We start from the raw sequence: 6,000 nt of genomic DNA, 5'->3' as shown, positions 1-6,000 counted from the left end.
CTACTTCCTTGGAGGAAAAATGTTCAATCATCTTGCTCCTCTTGTTAAAGACACCATTCATTCTACAGTGTAGGGATTTGTTACTCACCCCAAGCTTCCCCTGGACTGCTTTGTGGAGGGCTCCAGATGGTTCCTGAGGAGTAAAGATGCTCCTTACCGTGTCTGGGGTGCAGAAGCCACACTGGGTGCCATGGCCATTAGCAAACTTCCTAAAAGCAAAGAACACAGGAGATCCAGGCTGAAAGTGATGGGTAGAAAGCTCTCAGAAATGAAACAGAGCCTTCTGATTGGTAAAGGCAGAGGTAGGCACAGGCCTGTCAGGAATCCACCGGAAGTGCTGTGATCACTCACATTTAAGATGCTGAGAGAAGCTTTTGGGGAGAGACTCCATGAGGCAGTTGGGAGAGGAAGCCCTCAAAGCCAATCCACGGGATGGTGGTGGGGGGTCTGGGTGGCTCAGTTGGTTAAGCGACTGCCTTCGGCTCAGGTCATGATCCCGGAGTCCTGGGATGGAGCCCCACATCGGGCTCCCAGCCCCATGGGGAGTCTGCTTCTCCCTCTGACCCCCCCCTCATGCTCTCTCACTCTGTCTCTCTCTCTCAAGTAAATAAATAAAGTCTTTAAAAAAAAAAAAGCCAATCCAGGGCATGGCTTCAAGAGCACAGTTCAGATTCAACCAAGGCTACACAGAGATTATCTGTGTCTATCTTGTTGCCTCTCTCATTCTGCTACTGCTTGGCGGGGGGGTGGGGGGGGGAGAAGGAATTTGAATTGGAGGGATTTATTGTAAAGTCTTCTGTTCCTAAAGAGAGCCCCAGCTTTTCGACTTTGTCATTTCCTGTTCTGATGTTGGAGGGTCATCTGGTGTTCCATTCACTTTTGGACATTTTTACTAAAGCATCTTCAGTGCATGAGTTCAAAAATCCTACACAAAATTGACATTGAGATTAATGCACCTGTATCTCTGATGATCAGAGGAGTTTCTTGAAGGCAAAAGGACAAAAAGTCTTAAGACAATTCTTCCTTCTGGCCTCTGGCTCGGTGGTCTGCCAGCAACCTTTAGGGCAGCCAATTCCTTATGGTCTGGGAAGATATTTTTAGAACATACATAACCCTTGCTCCAAAGGACTTTATAACTCAGTTTAGGGAACATTCAACAAATAAAGTCTTGATTAAAGACTATTATATAACACGCTAAATTCAAATATCTAAATCACACAAGTATTTCTTTTTTTCTGGTAGAATTCATAGCATGGCTATTTATACAGTTCAAACATAGAACATGCCTCCTTGTTTTTCTCATTTTATTACAGGAACCAAGATAAATGTGATCTGTCCCCTTTGTGTGTGCATAGGACCCACGGCCTTCCTAAACGGAGGACTCCTCCCTGAGGCAATGAGATGGGTCAAGGAGACACAGACGGAGTGTCACTCCTTCAGGACCACCTCCCCTCACATTTTTATAGAAGTATAAGCTTCAAATGATAATATAGAAATCCAGAGATGAATAAAAGAAGTTAAGAAAAGGGTAACTTTTGTTCCTCTGAACAGGGACAAAAACCGTCACTTGCCATCTCGGTTCTCTAAAACCCTAACAAATAAAGAAGCCCCCCTAAATCCATATTTATTCTGAACTTGTAAATATGTACTCTTACTTGAAATAGGCAAATCCTGGTTTTGCTGTTTCCTCTACCTTCTGTGGTCGTGACTGCAGCCCGAAAGGGACAGCAGCAGGCGGACACCAGGCAGGTGGGGACGGAGAAGTGACTTCAGAGTTTGGACAATGAAGCTGAGTGTTGCTCTCACTAGAACGGTAGTTCCCCCAAAAAAGGAAAAAGAAAAATGTGTTTAGGTGATTATAACAGCGATTATTTTGACATGAATATAACTAATTGAGTACATATTATAGCCGAACCGGCACAGAAGTGATTTTGAATTTGAGTATGGCCACCTAAAAATAAGTCTTTTATTACTTGGAATTAAGAAAGCCATTTCATCCTCCAAACAATCTTGTTAAAAATGTATTTCAGAAATTGAAATGATCCCTATCTATTCCTATGCCCTTTTTAGTTTACTGGTTGTTATGGTTGGTCAAATCATTAACTGGTTACCCTTCAAGCAATCTCAAGGTTACGTGTGATCTTACAAAGATCTGGAGGATATGAGGCAAAGTCAAAGAAGACCACCTTGAAGGCAAGTCATTCAATAACTTCATGTGAGTGTAAGCTCCATGAAGGCAAGTAACTGGTTCCCAGTGCCTAGGACAGGGTAAGCGTAAAAATACTGGTGGGAAGAAGAACGAGGATAATGAGGCATTCCTCCAAGGGGTCAGGTTCCCGAATGCATGTGAAATTCACTGTACCTCTCAAGGGGAGAATGAGAGAACTTGAGTGTGTTCTGAATGTGGCCTTCAGGAGGACTGTAAGGAAGGTGCAGAACAGGCTTTTAGACTTCTCCTGGGGTCTGTCTCTGCCCTGAGGGGTGTTCTGGGTAGGATCTCTGTTTTTCCTCTGATCTAATCCTGTCCTCCTCTGCTCCCAACCCCCTTATTTCCCCACTTTCCTCTGCTACCCCCATTTCATTCCTCCCTTAAGCCAAGTTGAACTTCAATCTCAATGTAGTTCTTATACAGTGCATATTTTCCTTCCCTGGAATAAAGTTTCTTATAACTAGCAACAAAACCTTCTTTAGTCTGTGAAATGGAACTAAATCATGCAGACACAATGCATGCAGGTGCATTTTTAGGTGTTAATGTATTTGTTTTTAGATTCTAAAACTAATGCTTATTTTAAAAAATGATGAAAAACACGGAAGTGTATAAAGCAGAAAATGAAAATACTCCTTCTCAATTTTCACTTTCGAAGTTAACAATTACCAGATACTTCCCTATGTATACAGAATTTCCCTATGCACATATGTTTACATACATGAATTGTTTTTGATTTCTAAAAGTGAAATCAAGTATTCATACTGTATCAAATTTTGCTTTTTTTCAAGTTACATAGGCTCTCTGTGCCTCAGTTGCCTCGCCTGTGGAATGGACAAAGGGGCAGTACCTCTCTTGGGGTTGTTGTGAGGATTAAATCAGCAAACACATGTAAAGTACTTGGAACAGTGCCTGGCACCTAGTAAAGTTCTCAATAAATGTTACCTTCCCTCCCCCTTTTTAAAAACACTTTTAACTTAAATTCAAGTCAGTTAACATATAGTCTATTACTAGTTTCAGAGGTAAAAGTTAGTGATTTACCAGTTTTATATATATATATATGCACCCAGTGCCCACCATGTACATCACGTGCCCTCCTTATGTCCATCACCCAGTTACCCATTCCCCCCACCTTTCTCCCCTCCAGCAACTCTTAGTTGGTTCCCTGTAGTTAAGAATCTCTTATGGGTGGTGGTGGGGGGGGGGGTATCTGGGTGGCTCAGATGGTTAAGCCTCTGCTTTCGGTTCGGGTCATGATCCTGGGGTCCTGTGATCATATCCTGCTTGGGGCTCCCTGCTCGGTGGGGAACCTGCTTCTCCGTCTCCCTCTGCTGCTCCCCCTGCTGGTGCTCTCTCCCTGTCAAATATATAAATAAATAATAAAATCTTTAAAAAAGTCATCTCTTATGGTTTGCCTTCCTCTCTGTCTTTATCTTATTTTTCCTTCCCTTCCCCTCTGTTCATCTGTTTTGTTTTTTAAATTCCACATATGAGTGAAGTCATATGGTATTTGTCTTTCTCTGACTGACTTACTTTATTTAGCATAATAGCCTCTAGTTCCATCCATGTCGTTGCAGATGACAAGGTTTCGTTTTTTCTTGGTGGCTGCACAGTATTCCATTGTATATGTACGCCACATCTTCTTTATCCATTCATCTGTTGATGGACATCGAGGCTTTTTCCATAGTTTGGCTATTGTGGACATTGCTGCTATGAACATTGGGGTACAGGTGCCCCTTTGAATCAGTATTTTTGGAACCTTTGGATTAATGCCCAGTAGTGCAATTGCTGGGTCGTAGGGTAGTTCTATTTTCAACTTGTTGAGGAACCTCCATGCTGTTTTCCAGAGTGGTTGCACCAGCTTGCATTCCCACCAACAGTGGAGGAGGGTTCCCCTTTCTCCACATCCCTGCCAACATGTGTCATTTCCTGACTTGTTAATTTCAGCCATTCTGACTGGTATGAGATGGTATCTCACTGAGGTTTTGATTTGTATTTCCCTGATGCTGAGTGATGTGGAGCATTTTTTCATGTGTCTGTTGGCCTTTTCCTTATTGCTGTAAATGGTCCTCTATTAGCTCACATTCGTTTTCCATTTTTCACTATTACAAACAATGCTGCGATGAAAACCCTTAGGCTTTAATGCGGCCCGAGCAAGTATTTCTGTTGCACAAAATCAGAGAACTGTAATTTCTGGGTTGAAGGGTAAGCATGCTGCGAGGTGCGGTCCAACTCACTCACCTTCCCAAACGTGTGTGCCAACATGGCAAATCACGGACGGGAGAGCGTCTGCTCCCCCACAGGCCACACCAACACTGCGTGTTAGCCATGCTACCGTTTTTCAAATATGTGGGGGGACAGTCCGTAATTGGCATTTCTTGTTATTTTGAGGTTTTTCCAACTAGCTATACAGTTAGTGAATATTTGTATTTATTCTTCTGTCCTTTGACTATTTTCTATTTTTTTTGACATAGTTTAAAGAACTTAATTATATACAATGGATATTAACTATAAATGTCTAGCTTGTTACCTGTCCCTTCGATTTTGTGAGGATCCTGCTTCCTGGAGGATGGAACTGCAACCTCCCAAGGCTCCTAGCTGGCATTTCTCTAGGCCATTCCATTGCCCTCTCAGACGAGCCACGTGTGAGCGGTACAGATGTGATAGGACCAGTGGGTCGCGTGTCACTCTCTCAGCCCATTGCTGGAGCGCAGATGCCTTTGCTTGGCTGTAAACTGGTCTGATGCAGTGTTACATGGAGACCTTACGAGGATGCACTTAGCACCACACAGGTCCCTAGGTGGTGGTGGCTCAGGCCATACAGGCAGACAAGGCAAAGCTTTAACCAGAGTGCGTGTCTGTTTCTGTTACGATAAAACGCTGCTCCTTGCAGAGTAGAGTTGTCAGTGTGCCCCCAGGGGCTAATTGGTCTCCTGGAAGGATGGTGCTAACTTGGGGGGCCAGTTCGGGTTTGGGTTGGGGCAGCTTGGACATTCAGCAGCTACGTGGAGGGATAACACCCAGCATTGTCGTCATGACTCTTCCCACGCTGTGTCAAGAAGTGGGGGACCAGTGGCAGAGATGGCTATGATCAATGCCATTTTGTTTATGCACCTGGTGTTCAGTGTCTCTTTCATGGTGGGAGATTTCAACTGGAACTGGGATTTCTGGGTGGGATTGCCGAGAGGCCCAACTAACTCACTCTCCAAACTGTGCGTACTAGTCCAATGAGTCATGCACAAGAGAGTCTGTTTCTCTACAGCCTTCACCAACAGGGTCTCAGGTGGACATGGCAGCAAGTGCTTTCGGTGCAACTTCGTAACGTCCAGCCAGTTGTTTTGGCATGATGGCTCATTCAGAGGAGTCAGATGAACTTGTTTTGTGAGCGGAAGAAAGGTAAGTTTTCCCCATTATTTTTCCTAAATTTATGTAGTAAGCAGTTAACATTTCTAATGTGCAAAATGAACATTTTGTCACGTTGTGCCCATCCCCATGGACCCATTCATAAGCCTCTTGTTCCCCATCTTCCAGCTCCTTCCTGCCCAGCTGGCCAAACCATTGGGTACTATGCATATATACCCTAACCTTGGGCCACTCTCTTTTCTACAGAGAATGGATAACCAGGTGCAAAGCCCAAAACACTGCCCGTTGGGAAAATATCCCCTGACCACCTCTGAGTGGGTCTGCAGCGCAGTGACTGCCCGTATCTGGCTTGTATGCACATACTGATTTGTGAATGAAGCTTGGACTTTCTCCAACCAACCCATTTGTGCACCAAGCTCAGACGTTCTCCT

Source organism: Meles meles, chromosome 9, assembly GCF_922984935.1.
Source record: "Meles meles chromosome 9, mMelMel3.1 paternal haplotype, whole genome shotgun sequence".
Taxonomy (NCBI): domain Eukaryota; kingdom Metazoa; phylum Chordata; class Mammalia; order Carnivora; family Mustelidae; genus Meles; species Meles meles.
This window is presented reverse-complemented; position numbering follows the sequence as displayed.